This window comes from Sprattus sprattus (genome assembly GCF_963457725.1).
Source record: "Sprattus sprattus genome assembly, chromosome: 8".
NCBI classification, from domain to species: Eukaryota; Metazoa; Chordata; class Actinopteri; order Clupeiformes; family Clupeidae; genus Sprattus; species Sprattus sprattus.
This window is the reverse complement of record NC_137927.1, coordinates 4,126,444-4,141,443: the sequence shown is the minus strand read 5'-3', so window position 1 is coordinate 4,141,443 and position 15,000 is coordinate 4,126,444.

Sequence of the window (15,000 nt, the reverse complement as noted above, 5' to 3'; positions counted from 1 at the left end):
CACGGGAGGTGGATCTGCCTCGACTCAGGACCTGACGGCAGCAGAGGACATCGCCACGTCTACCCTCACGCCTGAGGGCCTGCAGGGATTTGAGGGCATGGAAATTGGCACCCAACCCAGTGCACCAGCTGACCAAACCCAAGGTACATAAATAAAGTCCACATACACAGAGATGAGTTTACAAGATTTATAATAATACTGGCATGAGATAAATGCAACAAAGCCATACAATAAATCAAATGTCACGCAGCTTCAATTAACCTGAATCATTTGGGTCAATGTGTACGCTAGATAAATGCCTATTTTTAAAATATCTTGGATATGTGGTAAATACTTTATTTTCCTTGTAATTATATATGGCTTGCCAAAATATTGGTGTAAATCTCTCGTGTAGACGACAAAAGTAAAGTGTAGCCTATAGGTCCTATACTGTATGGCCAAGCACGCGCCGTTAAAATAGCGTCTGAATACCCGCCACAGACTCTAGACAATGCGTCTGTGACATTAGACTAGGATTATTCTGGTCAATGGCGCACTGTCGTTTTGAAACTGCAAGATACTTGCGCCTGAGAAACGCCTTCTCTGTTCCGGCCCGCCCATGTCGGCGCAAGTTCATTTCGACGCGTGCCTCTGGAGGGAAAATCCCGCTGTGCGCCGGGTGCAAGATAGGAATGATACATGCGTCGGTGACAATGTCAATTGCGCTGGGTGCAAGATAGGGCCCTCCATCTGCAGCTGAGAATCCTGGGTAATGATGGATGTTCTTGGGCTGATATGTTTTATTGAATTACTCTGGAGAGCAGTTTGGGATATCCAGACAGACTCGGATAAGAGTGGTACAGTCTAACAGTGGTACAGTCTAAGAGCATTTTCCAAAATGATACACAGTCTGCCCCTGTCTCTCTCTCTCTCTCTCTCTCTCTCTCTCTCTCTCTCTCTCTCTCTCTCTCTAAATATATACCACCCACTTGGACACCCCCACCCCACTCCCGTAACTCCTTCACACACACACTCACACACACCCCAGTCTGGCTCCCAACTCGTCTCTTGTAAATAATCATTTACAATCAGCTTTATAAGCACTTTATTAACACCCGTAATTATTATTGGAAAAGCCATGCTTGGCCTATTTCAAACTTTGTCTGCTTGGCTTCATGGTCTGGCAACAGTAAGATAAATGTTTATAAGAATGGTGCTGATGTTTGTGCTGGTGTTAAACCTTCATTCTGAAGAGATGGTTTTGAAATATTTAAGGGCACTTCAGTATTTTTAGATTTAAAAAAAAGTACAGACCTAGTTTTTGTTTACCCAGTCTGTGTCTGTGGATTGAATAGTGATTAGATCTGTGAGTGTGTGTGTGTGTGTGTGTGTGTGTGTGTGTGTGTGCTGTGTGTGTGTGTGTGTGTGTGTGTGTGTGTGTGTGTGTGTGTGTAATTTGTGTGTCCATCCTGAAAGATGGTGCCGTGGATGAGACCCTCCCCCATACACACACACACACACACACACACACACACACACACACACACTGAGGGAGAGGGAGTAAGAGGGAGAGCAAGAGAGTGACAGATCGTCCATGACTTCACATCACATTAGTTTAGGCCAAGACACAACCAGCTATAAATATTAAAGCATGTTTTCAGCGTCTGTGTCCTCCTGTTTGTGTGTGTGTGTGTGTGTGTGTGTGTGTGTGTGTGTGTGTGTGTGTGTGTTTGTGTGTGTGTGTGTGATAAAAACAGTGGGAGAGGCACTCAAATGCTTAGAGATGTCTCCTTCACACTGGAGACTGGCCTCCTGCACTACGTCCACATCCAACAGAGTGAATATGAAGTTAAGGTGAAACACATACTAATTTATTAATGTTTGTATAAGCAGAGGTTTGCCACTGGAAAATGTCATGGTGAACTTACAGGCAGTATATTAATCTTGTGTTTTATGTCTGTGTTTGCATGTGTGGTGTGTGTGTGTGTGTGTGTGTGTGTGTGTGTGTGTGTGTGTGTGTGTGTGTGTGTGTGTGTGTGTGTGTGTTGCATGCACGGGTGTCTATGTGTGTGTGTGTGTGTGTGTGTTTGTGTCTGCACATGTGTATCTGCATGCGTTCGCATGTGTGTGTGTGTGTGTGCATTAATGTTTTGTTTTATAGCTCTCGAGCTGCTATCAGGGAGCGCTGGTTGCTTAAGTGCACTGATGTCATATGCATTGCAGAGTGCTGTGTGTGTGTGTGTGTGTGTGTGTGTGTGTGTGTGTGTGTGTGTGTGTGTGTGTGTGTGTGTGTGTGTGTGTGTGATGTCATGCGCATTGCAGAGCGCTGCTGAGGCAGGTCTCCAGGGTACTGGTGGGAAATACTTTTTCATTCGAGTTTGTGTTTGCCTACAAGGGACTGAACACACACACTTACAAATACTCATACTCAATTACTCTGACACACACACACACACACACACACACACACACACACACACACACATACACACACACACACACATACTCACACTAAAATACTCACACACAAACACACACACATACTCACACTCAAATACTCACACACACACACACACACACACACACACACACACACACACACACACACACACACACACACACACACACACACACACACACACACACACACAACTTACACAGCTTGCTGTAAAACATATCACCTTAGAAAGCTGTTTTTATTAATTTAAATTCCCCAGACATGAAACTGGACAGCCACTCGATCCCTTCGCTGGCGTCTGTGCCCTGTGCTGTAGCCACTAGTAGCAGGAGAGAGAGAGAGAGAGAGAGAGAGAGAGAGAGAGAGAGAGAGAGAGAGAGAGAGAGAGAGAGAGAGAAGGCCAGATGAAACACACTGGCCTCTCACCAGACCATAAGCCCATGTCGCTACACACTGACTTTTTCTCATTGATATCAGTTTACTCCAATTAGTTACGATCTTAAAGACAGAGTGGTGGTGTTCCACTGGGCGTCCAGGCCTGGCACATGAGGCCTTGGATTTGTGTTGCATTCGCACGTACAGTATGTGTGTGTGTGTGTGTGTGTGTGTGTCTGTGTGTGTGTGTGTGTGTGTGTGTGTGTGTGTGTGTCTGTGTGTGTGTGTGAGAGAGAGAGAGAGAGAGAGAGAGAGAGGGAGAGAGAGAGATAGAGACATACAGACAAGTTAAAGTCTTGAGTTAATCTATGTTGTGCTTTGGCATTGCTAGAGCATTTAGTCATGTCAGTGAGGATCATTAAACTGACTTGACCTGCACCGAGAGGAAAGGGATGGAGAGAAAGATGAGACAGAGAAAGACAATGAGAAATATAGTGAAGGTAACAGATAGGGGGCAGAGAAGGAGGGAAGAGAGAGAGAGAGAGGCCAAGAGAGCAAGGGAGGGAATGACACACAGAGAAAATTAGGGTGAATGACAACAAGAGAGGGCGGGATGGAGAGTGAGAGAGAAAGAGAGAAATTAGTTGAGAGGGGAAGAGAGAGATGAATTGAGATAGAGAGAGAGACACAGGGAGAGAGAGAGAGAGAGAGAGAGAGAGAGAGAGAGAGAGAGAGAGATGAGTTGAGAGAGGGGGAAGAGAGAGAGAGTGAGAGTTGAGAGAGGGGGGAAAAAGAGAGAGAGAAAGAGAGAAAGAGAGAGATGAGTTGAGAGAGGGGGAAGAGAGAGAGAGTGAGAGTTGAGAGAGGGGGGAGAAAGAGAGAGAGAAAGAGAGAGATGAGTTGAGAGAGCTCAGAGCAGCTGTGTTTTTACAACCCCTGAAACTGGACGCTGAAAAGGGAGTTTTCCCTGCAGCCCCACACAAACCACACCTGCCATTTCAATCTCAGTAGATTGGCCACACAGTGTGTGTGTGTGTGTGTGTGTGTGTGTGTGCGTGTGTGTGTGTATGTGTGTGTGTTTCAGTCCACATTCACTCATCCTCTCTCTCCCACTCTCTCTCTTTCTCACTCTGTATCTCTCACACACAGAGAGACACACACACACAACAATGAAGATGTTCTCTAACAGTTTGGGGATCATCAGAGGACACGATATGTTAATGTGAGTCCATTTTGCGGACATATTCAAAGACACACACACACACAAAGAGAGAGAGAGGGAGAGAGAGATCAGTCAGTCATTTATGACAACATGAACAATCAGACACTTAATTCTGATCTGATATATAACCAACCAGGAACTTCACACAAATGTGCAGTGTGCAATTAGAGTGCAGTGTGCAATGAGCCCTTTGCATTCCTTCGGCTTCTCCAGAAAGCTGATTTAACCAACACTAAACAGTAACCTCAAAAGGATTTCACCATAACACGTCCTAAATCATCAAGAAGTGTTTCCCCCTCATACACACTTCTGACCATAGTGAGAGCTTAGCGTCACTTCCACAAGGCTGCACTGAAGTATCAGTTTGAATCATCTCTATGGGATATTGGACTGGTTTCATCCAGAGCTGAAGTCTCAGTTTGAATCATCTCTATGGGATATTGGACTGGTTTCATTCAGAGCTGAAGTATCAGTTTGAATCATCTCTATGGGATATTGGACTGGTTTCATTCAGAGCTGAAGTATCAGTTTGAATCATCTCTATGGGATATTGGACTGGTTTCATTCAGAGCTGAAGTATCAGTTTGAATCATCTCTATGGGATATTGGACTGGTTTCATTCAGAGCTGAAGTATCAGTTTGAATCATCTCTATGGGATATTGGACTGGTTTCATTCAGAGCTGAAGTATCAGTTTGAATCATCTCTATGGGATATTGGACTGGTTTCATCCAGAGCTGAAGTCTCAGTTTGAATCATCTCTATGGGATATTGGACTGGTTTCATCCAGAGCTGAAGTATCAGTTTGAATCATCTCTATGGGATATTGGACTGGTTTCATCCAGAGCTGAAGTCTCAGTTTGAATCATCTCTATGGGATATTGGACTGGTTTCATCCAGAGCTGAAGTCTCAGTTTGAATCATCTCTATGGGATATTGGACTGGTTTCATTCAGAGCTCTGCTCTGTACTCAAGGGCCAAAGAAGCAACCAACAGGACAGAACAAGTTAGATGTTTACATTTGTGTGTGTTTGTTTGTGTGTTTCTGTGTATTTTTAAATGAGTACTTGTGATAATATGCACTGTATGCAATTATACATGTTTTTGTGTGTGTCTATGTATAGGCGTTAATATGTGCTTGTTTGTCAATATGTGTGTCTGTCTCTTTGTGTGTGTGTGTGTGTGTGTGTGAGAGAGAGAGAGAGAGAGAGGATTACAGAGGTCACAGTGGATCAGCTAGTCCTTCCTCTCCCACACAAGAGACAAAACAAATATTAATCAGTGATAGCCCTTTCAAACACACGCACACACACACACACACACACACACACACACAGCTGAGCTTTGGGTGGCAGGGCTAATGAAAGACTCTCGGGGAGCTGATGGGGTGAGCCATGCTCCCAGGGTCAGGGTGTGTGTGTTTATGAGTGTGTGATGACTTGAGAGTGTGTGTGTTTATGTGTGTGTGATGACTTGAGAGTGTGTGTGTGATGGATTGTGTGTGTGTATGTGTGTTTATGTGTGTGTGATGGCATGAGTGTGTGTCTATGTGTGTGTAATGGCTTGAGTGACCAGGGACTGGAATTTGGATTTTGTTTTTCACTCCTTAGCTGCTCCGATCTCTTTTTCATTCACTCTCTTCCTTTCTGTTTCTCCCTTTCTCTCTCTCCCTCCCTCCATCTCTCTGGTTCTCTATCTCCCTCCCTCGCTCCCTATCTCTCCGCCTGCGCGTGGTATTGTGGCAATGCCATCTGCCCCTGGCACCAAGCAGCAGGGGGTCTTTGGCCAAGACTCGGTTCATGTTTGAGAAGCCCATATGAGCAAACATACAGACACAAACACACACACACACACACACACACACACACACACAGAGAGAGAGAGAGAGAGAGACACACACACACAGACCGCCAGCACACACACACACACACACGCACACCCTTCTGCCAGGTGGTCTCACTGCCCGTTCTTACACAGCGTGCCTGCTCTCCCCGCCAAACCTGCCCCTGCCCCAGAGCCTGGTTCTGGCCCCTCTCGGGGCATCAAAGGCAGGCGTGGGGATTTGGAGAGAAACCGGGGCGTAATCCACCCCTCTTATTGGCTCTATTCATATTGTAATGCCTGATCAGAGCGAGTCGGCCAGCCTAATCTCGACCACGAAGAGACTAGCACAGCTGCACGGACAGACTTAGAGCAGGAGAGGACCACTTTATTAGAAAGCTAAGGCCCCACTGATTGGATTAGGGAAGAGGAGGGGCGGGGGGGGGAGTGTGTGTGTGTGTGTGTGTGTGTGTGTGTGTGTGTGTGTGTCCGTGGTGGAGGGGAAGCATAGTGTGGCGTGGCAGGGGGGGTTGCAAGAGGAAATGTTATCTACCCATAGTTCATCTTTTTGTGTGTGTGTGTTGGGGGGCGGGTGTGTTTGCAAGTTTTTTTTTGTGTAGGCCTGTGTGTGGTAACTAAAAAGCCAGTATGACACTGGGAGGGGGGTGTTATTAGGAGGCTAGCAGGGGGATGTTGTTCAGAGGCCCACAGTGGAGGGGGGAGTTTGTAGGGAAAGAATGGGGTGAGCAAAATGGGGAGCAAAAGTGAGTGTGGGAGGCGGAGAGAGCGAGGGGTGGGGGGTGGTGGGGTGGTGGGGGGTTTCGGGGTGCAGGCTCCCCAGCGGGAGCGGCTGGCATTAAGTTGTTGATGCGCCCCGGTTTTTCAGGCCTCCTGACAGAAACAAGAATTAACCGGCGACTTAGAGATTTCTAGCGAAGCTGGCGCGGTGGCCAGGAGAACTGTGCCGTTTAAGCGCCATTGAATGAGGCTTAGAGGGGATCACTTCTTATCCTCTCCACTGTTTTTTTTCTCTCTCTCCTCTTCCTCTTCTGTTTTGGGCCAGTTCATTTCCTCTCGCTGGGAGACGTGGAGCAGGGGGCACTGCTGAGTGTCCACATCCAACCACCTGCAAGCCCAGCAGACTGCGCTCTGTAAACAGGCATGTTTTTATTGACTGTTTTTAGGCTTTTATGATTCCAGAGCGAAAGTTTGGAAGTTGAAAATAGCACACACAGTTCCATGAAAATCCTTCTCTCGATCATTCTTTAACCATTCCACACACAATTCACACACTATGAAACAGGACACCATTCTTTCTGTTCCGTTTCTGTTCCGTAGGTTTGTATTTTGTAACAAAAGAAACTTTTTGTTTTCTTTTTTAACTATTTTTCTTTTTCTTTTTTAACAATCATCTCTGTGTTCTCAAACATTCACAGTCTGTGGAAATCTGGTTGCTTTAATATTTCAACAAACAAAGAATTGAATTAAATTGAATTGAATTGAATTGAATTGAATTGAATTGAATTGAATTGAATTGAATTGAATTGAATTGAATTGAATTGAATTGAATTAAATTGAATTGCAATAAGCAACCAGCACCATCAGCTCACTTAAAAAAACTGTTGTGGGCACTGATTCCCCGCACACACACTAATACACACACCGTTGCCTGGACAGATACTCCAGCACACACACACTTATAGACAGCCGCTAGGCAGATTGAACCAAACATTTCAGTTCAGTTCAGTTCTCATGATCATAAAAGTGGACAGTGAATCAGCTCAAATCCAAAGATGTCAGTATATTAAGGTTACTGCAGAAATTTAAGAAAAATCTATTTTATGATTTAGAAAAACTATATTGAATGAGTCCGGTGTTAAGGGTCAATTTACAACACAGCATGTAAAGAGTTTGGATGGTGTAATGGTGGAGCCTAGGCTAAAAAGTAAATTAGAGGAAGTATTTCGATGTGACACATTATACTTAATTTAACCATTCACTTAATGAAATGCATCGTATGAGTCTTTACACGATTAACAATAGGTCTTTCATTATAACTAACAGAAGTTTGTATGAAAACAAGACAAACAAGATGTCTCTCAAAAGTTCAAAAGAATTTCAAGGTTTTACTTAATAATTTGTCACTGTCACTAAAACTGTTTGCTGCACAGGAAGACCTGCAAGTAACTGGCGATATTTGCACGTTAGGATTAAAGTGTTTAAGTGTGTCCCATTTTATCCCTAAAGTTTAAGTATAGTGAAATCATTTTTACTCACTTGCAACTTGCAACATTTGCAGCCAAATAATTTCAATAACAACTGGAGAATTACAATCGGTTTTAATTATTTTTGAGTGATTTCTTTTTGTTGTTATGGAATTATTACTTGCTATTTCAGAGTGGTTTCATCAGAAACTCTTATTTTAAAATGGGACATTTTTCCATGTATGGATACACACTTATAGATGTACTTTTTATTTCCATGTAAATGCTCTGTAATTACTTTATTAGTTGGAATGCCCACCACTGCATTAAACGTCACATAGGAACATTTTATTCTGATGTAATCATGATGGTCACAACATCATGCTTTTGAATCCCCTTTAAATTACAGCTAAGAGAAACCACACAACTCATCACTATAGCAAACGGGCTCACAGAAGGCCGTAAGCTTGTGTGTGTGTGTGTGTGTGTGTGTGTGTGTGTGTGTGTGTGTGGGAGAGAGAGAGAGAGAGAGAGAGAGAGAGAGAGAGAGAGAAAGAAAAAGAGAAAGAGAGAAAGAGAAAGAGAAAGAGAAGGAGAAAGAGAAAGAGAGAAAGTGAGTTTGCATTATCTCTGAAATGCAATCAACGTTGTGATTCACTTTCATTGATACTTGCTTGTTTGTGTGTGTGTGTGTGTGTGTGTGTGTTTGTGTGTGTGTGTTTGTGTGTCTATGTGTCTGTGTGTCTGTGTCCATTCTCATCTAATTTTATGCGCTGTTCTTTTCTCTCCCCCTCTCTCCCTCCCTCTCTCTCTCCCTCTCTCTCTCTCCCTCCCTCTCTCTCTCCCTCTCTCTCTCTCTCTCTCTCTCTCTCTCTCTCTGTGCTGGGCTGGAGTGAGAGGAGGCCAGTGTGCATTAGAGAGGCCTAGGTCCTGTTCTCAAGTGTGTTTAGAGTCCCTAACCCACAGAACCCACCGGAATCCCTTCACAAATGCAGCCACCACCCGCCCACCCTGCCCAACCCACCAGCCAGCACTCGCACTCACACTCTCGCTCGCACTGCAAACCAACACACACTTGACGTCTTATTTAAAGCTTATTGAGTGTGTGCACTTTGCGCCAAGCTATTTCACAGTTATTTGCAAAAGATAAACCTTGGATCTGGAATCAGAGTTCCGTAAGCTGACAACAGTAACTGTTACCACAGCCAGGGACTATTACACACACAGCCCATGTGAAGGTCCTGCTCCCACACATTTACAGGTTGGAGCTGGGATCATGTTTTTAACCATTATCAATTACTATTTATATTATTATTATTATTATTATTATTATTATTATTATTATTATTATTATTATTATTATTGTAAGTGTTATTATTATTAATAATAATAATCATAATTATTATTACAAATTATACAATATTTACAATTCAGTTTATTTGATGCATAAGTGCAGCTATGGAGTTTCAAACACTTTCTTAATATAAGAAATGATTCACAAACCCTTCAGCAACCTTGTTTTATTGTATCATCTTCAAAGGGAATTGTTAACTCAATGAAGTAAACAATGCCCTCACACTCAGAATACCACACAATGTCTGGTCTCATAACAGTCTCCACATCGCAGAACTTAAAGTTTTCTTCCTGCATCAGACAGCAATCTCCAACCCCGTGCTTTGCCTCATTTGTCAGTACTGTTTGTAAGTGCCTTCTGTCTACTTCAGTCAGTACTGTTTGTAAGTGCTTTCTGTCTACTTTTGTTAGTAAAGTTTGCAAGTGCTTTCTGTCAGTACATTTTGTAAGTGCCTTTTTTCTACTTCTCTACCCCTCACACGCAAAAATAATTGTACTGCTCCTGTCATTAACTGACAAAAGCGTTAACCGCAACTCGTTTATTCTCAAACAAACACGCCAATGATTTTACAACCTGATTATGTCTCCATGTGTAGCGACCCTGGGTCAAGCTAGTTTTACAACCAGACAGACTATATGAGGAAACACCCATAAACAACTTGCAGCTTCCATCTTCACCCACCCACTGACTGAGGTTCTGCAGAGGTTGTGAGGACATCACAAGTGGCTCCAATATTATATTTAATGCATTTGGCATCCATAGCCCACAATTCACTCCAGCTGATCTTCCCCGTCTCAACGTCATGCATCAATTGCCATTTCTTTTGTCTGAAAAGCCGCCGCTGCTTGTCTAGTTTCCTCTTCTTGGTCGAGAAAAAAGCCTTACCCCATGCCTTCCAACATTCACCCAACCCAAACCCTGCTCTTCCACTCTGAACCTGCCCAATGATATCCCTATACTGTACTGCGCCCTCTGCATGTTGAACCGCTTTTCGTGGACTCAACATCTTCACTGTTTTCATCGTTGGAGCAGTGTTTCTTGCCCGCTTGATCCATACACTGACATAAAATCATCTCCAAGCTGGTTTTGGCAAATTTGAACTCCTCCACCAAGCTGGTCATTGGTAACTCGAAAATTCCTTTTCCACACAATGCTACAGTACTTAGATTACATGGCAACTCAAGCCATTTCTTAGCTGCTTTGTTCATGATTCTCTCAAAGTTCTCCACCTCTGAAATAGCACCTTCATACACAGTTAAAGGCCACCTTATGCGTGACAAAAGCCCAAACTGCAACACCACAATTTCAATTTGCCAAGCAAGAAGGTCAACATCAATATAAAACTTTTCTTCCACCAGTTTTCCCTTACTGATAAAAAAAACACTTCTACATTTGCTAGGTTTAATTTTCATCCTTGCCCATTTTAAAGTCATTCAGCTTGGCCAACGGAGCAGTTGTTGTTGTAAGCGTTAGGTTATCCATTGAAGTTTGGATGGGAGGTAGCTGGGAGCCGTCATGTAGCCTTTGACCATCATTAACCCATTTAGATGCCCTTATAATTATGAAACTGCGTAAGGGTAAGGGTAGGCATGGATACGAACCCAGGTAAGGGTAAGGGAAAGGGTTAGGGGGGGGTGAGCCCCTCAGGATATATTTTAATATTTGATCTGAGGATCTGTCAAATTTGTACTTGCACTGACAAATTACAAATTCACACAAAAAAATTCAAACATACCTTTTCTCCTTCTCTCTCTTTGTCGTAAATAGTTTTACCCAACATTACAATTCAGTAGCCATGTCAATTATTCCGTACGGTTCTATAGAGGAATGCACCTTTATGGAGCAAAAAAACACCTATCTGCAGAAAACAAGCAGACAATACAACACTTAGATCTCTTAAGAGTTTAAATGTGGCATCATGGTGACATCTTCTGGAGTTTAGACACAGCATTGACATATTTTAGAGATCAAATATGGCATTACGGTGAGATCTTCCAAGGCCGACGCGTACCATTGACGTCCTTTAGAGTCTAAATCCGGCTTTATGCGGCTTGTTTATGCTGATTATGGGATTGCGGCGCCTCAAACCCTTCTGCTCTCATCACTTGTCAGGTGAGTGTTTTCCTGGCCATTATGTCCCCGTGGAGGGGGGGCAGTGTGGGGTGCAGATGAAACGCTGTGCTAAAACTGGATCACCTCTGTCAACAGGGGGGGCCGTCTCAACTTAACCCCTAGACTCAAGGTTGACGAGGCGGGGCTTTGAACTGTCCGGTAGGCCTGGTGGTTCCCCAGCTCCCACTCATAATCAGGTAAGGATGGGAAACTCCCAGTATGTCTATGTGCGTGCAGTGTGTATGTGTGTGTATGTGTGTGTGTGTGTGTGTGTGTGTGTGTGTGTGTGTGTGTGTGTGTGTGTGTGTGTGTGTGTGTGTGTGTTTGTGTGTGTGTGTGTGTGTGTACGTGCGTGCGTGTGTGTGTGAGTGTGTGCGTGTGTCTATGTGTGTGTGTGTCTGTGTCTGTGTGTGTGAGTGTGTGTTTCTGTGGGTGTGTGCGTGTCTGTATGTGTACGTTTTTGTATGTGTGCACAGTGTGTATAAGTGGGATGTGTGTGTGTGTAAAGAGTGAGTGCATAGGCATGATTACTCTTTTGTTGTGAAAGAGGAGGTAGGTGCTCAGAGGACCTGGACCGCCCTGCACTGGCCTCAGTCCAAACCCACAGTCAGCTGCTTTAAGTTATGCCTGTAGAAGTCTGATCATCATTAGGTCTGGAGTGAGCTTTGAGAATGTAGGTATAATATTAATATACACAAAAGGGCTTAACCTACACATTCCAAACATTAGTATGGTTTTGGTTCCAGTCTGAATAATATAGTTCCAGCCTGAATAATATATCAATACATTGTTTTGCAACAGTTGATATTAAGCATTACGTACAGTAAAATGACGTCAATTTATATCAAGTAATATTTGGTAATGCTATCCTTGACTAATGCATTTTCACAAAGTTGCTGTAGAGATCCATTTGTAAACCATTTGGAGGACCCAGATATGTGAAGAAATACACAAGATTAACCATATCTCACATTGTTTGTCCTCCAAATGTGGTCACTTCTGAAAGGGATTTGTAAAGCCATTCCATCATGATATAATTTCCTTTATTACAAATCGCATTCTATATATCTTCAATACGCATATGAGATTATTTATGAGATACCCAGGGTGTCAAATCCAAAATAATATTGAGGAATACTTTTTATGATTCTCTTTTTGACAACAAAACCACTTCCTTTTCCTTACTAACATTGCACCTTTAACATCATTTGGTGTTGTTGACTCAGAGGGTGGTGATGTAGGCATATCCATGCTATTTAAGACATTCATTACTTTTAGTTACTGTAAAGGAGCCCAGTTAAAAGCATTACCCAAGATGATGGGCCTACGTGATAGTGTCTGGGTTAGGCTACGTTGTAGTACGTTGTATACACTATATTTGTTTAGTTTTAACACACAATATTCCATGCCGGATTTTTTAAATGACTGCATAGTTTTTGCTTCTGTTGCATATTGAGACACACCTAGACGGAAGCAAAGCCCTTCTGTATTTCCGGTCCAGAGATCATAAATAACCATGACAACATTATTTACGGCATTGCACACTTTAATTCAGACATATGGACCAGGTATGGTGGAATTTTTTTCTTGCTTTACAGGGTATCGGGCTAACAGATTTACAACGCTTTTACTGAACCCACGCCTTTGTGTCATAAAAGTTTATGATATTTTTTTCCAGAATGAAGATTTTTAAAGCACATCTTTACTTTTTACCGCGGACGCATATAATTCATGGGTGCTGTAATTCACGGCGCCATGTCAGCATTTCAAAGCATTAATCCTGCCCTGCAATATGCTGATATATTGAGCACTTCGTCGTTTCTCTCTGGAATATTTTGCTCTGCTTTCAAACCAGAGAACGGGGGGATTCCGGTGCGTGTCAGTGCCGTTAAAGACGGACGCTTTCCCCAGTCCGGTAAATTCACTGATAATTGAAGACTTACTGTTACATTTGTTCCTGGACCCACCGTTTTTAATGAAAAGACCGCTCAGCCATTGTGGGCGAGGCCTTAATCTGGTAGGCTACAATTTAAATTTAAAATAATGGTGTCATTCTTCTACTTCTACTTTTCTCAATTTAACATAATAGTGACATTTATTTTATATACACTCATCCACCGTGAATAGAACTGCATGGGACATGTTACTTTTAAAGAGATACTAAAGTTACTTTTAAAGAGATGCTCTAGCAGCACTGTAGCTGTCAAAAAGAGGGCAATGCACCAAACGTCTTTCAGCGTGCCTGTGGTCCACGCTGGAAAATGAGGTTTGTTTAATGAACCCATACTCCACCTAGTGGCGTTTTCATCTCATTACATGACATTCACCGAGCTCGGATGTATGGCTTTTAATTGGTGCTAATCTAATGGCGTCTAATTTAAATACATACATCAAATACAATTTTAGTGCCTTACTTCAGTTTAGTTGCACGTTAGTGAACCTACGCTTTAAAGGTAGCCTTCTCTTATTGCAATGTTTGTTTATTAATTTGGCATATTATATTATCCAAAGTTACTTACTATTAGAAATATCTTAATAGTATTAATATGAATATCATAATATTATCTTAACATATCCTAACTGAAGTCCATATTTTTTTTAAATAACAGATACATGAAAACTCGTCTTTTCTTCCCTATGAACAACCACTGCAAAACTAGGCCTGCCTTTTCATATATGTCATTAAGGCACAGTTATATCGCTACTGAATTGAAATGAATGTATGAACATCAATGTTTAGGTTCATGTCAGTTTAAGATTTTGTTCTTTGATTTTGTTTAAAACATGGATTCTGCCTTCTTTCTGTTTTTTTTTGTACTGTCATACTATTTTTCTCTGTGAAAGTAAAATAACTGTATTTTTGGTTTGTTTATTTTGTTTTGTTTTGTTTTGAAATGCTGTTTCTGTCAGAAACAACAGTTTCTTACATTTCAAATAGCAGAAATAGCCTCCACTTAAACATTTTTTATTTTTTTTTGTCTTTGTCCAGTCATAGAGTAGGCTATCTATGAGTATCTGCCACGAAAAGTCAACATTATGGCAAACAGAAATGAAACGTGAACTCGATGCTCAGACTGATATTATTGTTTCGAAATAATAGAGAGATATATTAATGCAAAGAATAGAGAGATGTCGATAGTTATTTCTTGTATTTCGAATTTGCTCGTTCACACTAACAAAATCGCTAGCTAGCTTGCTAGCTTAGTGTTAACTGTTAACATAGTCCACTACATTACAATATTCCCTTTCATTTACCTCAAGTAAACCTACATTTGAGCAGGTAACAATCGTTAACAACTACAGATAACAGATACAGCCACATTCTGTAACTACCTGTACTTACATTTTCACTCCTTGCACCGTTTACTTTGAGCTAAACTCCATGGCTATAATCCTGGCTGTCTTGAAGAGACGTTACTACTAGGCAGAAACAAATACATTGTGACGCTGGTTGCACAGGTTATGCAGACGCAGAC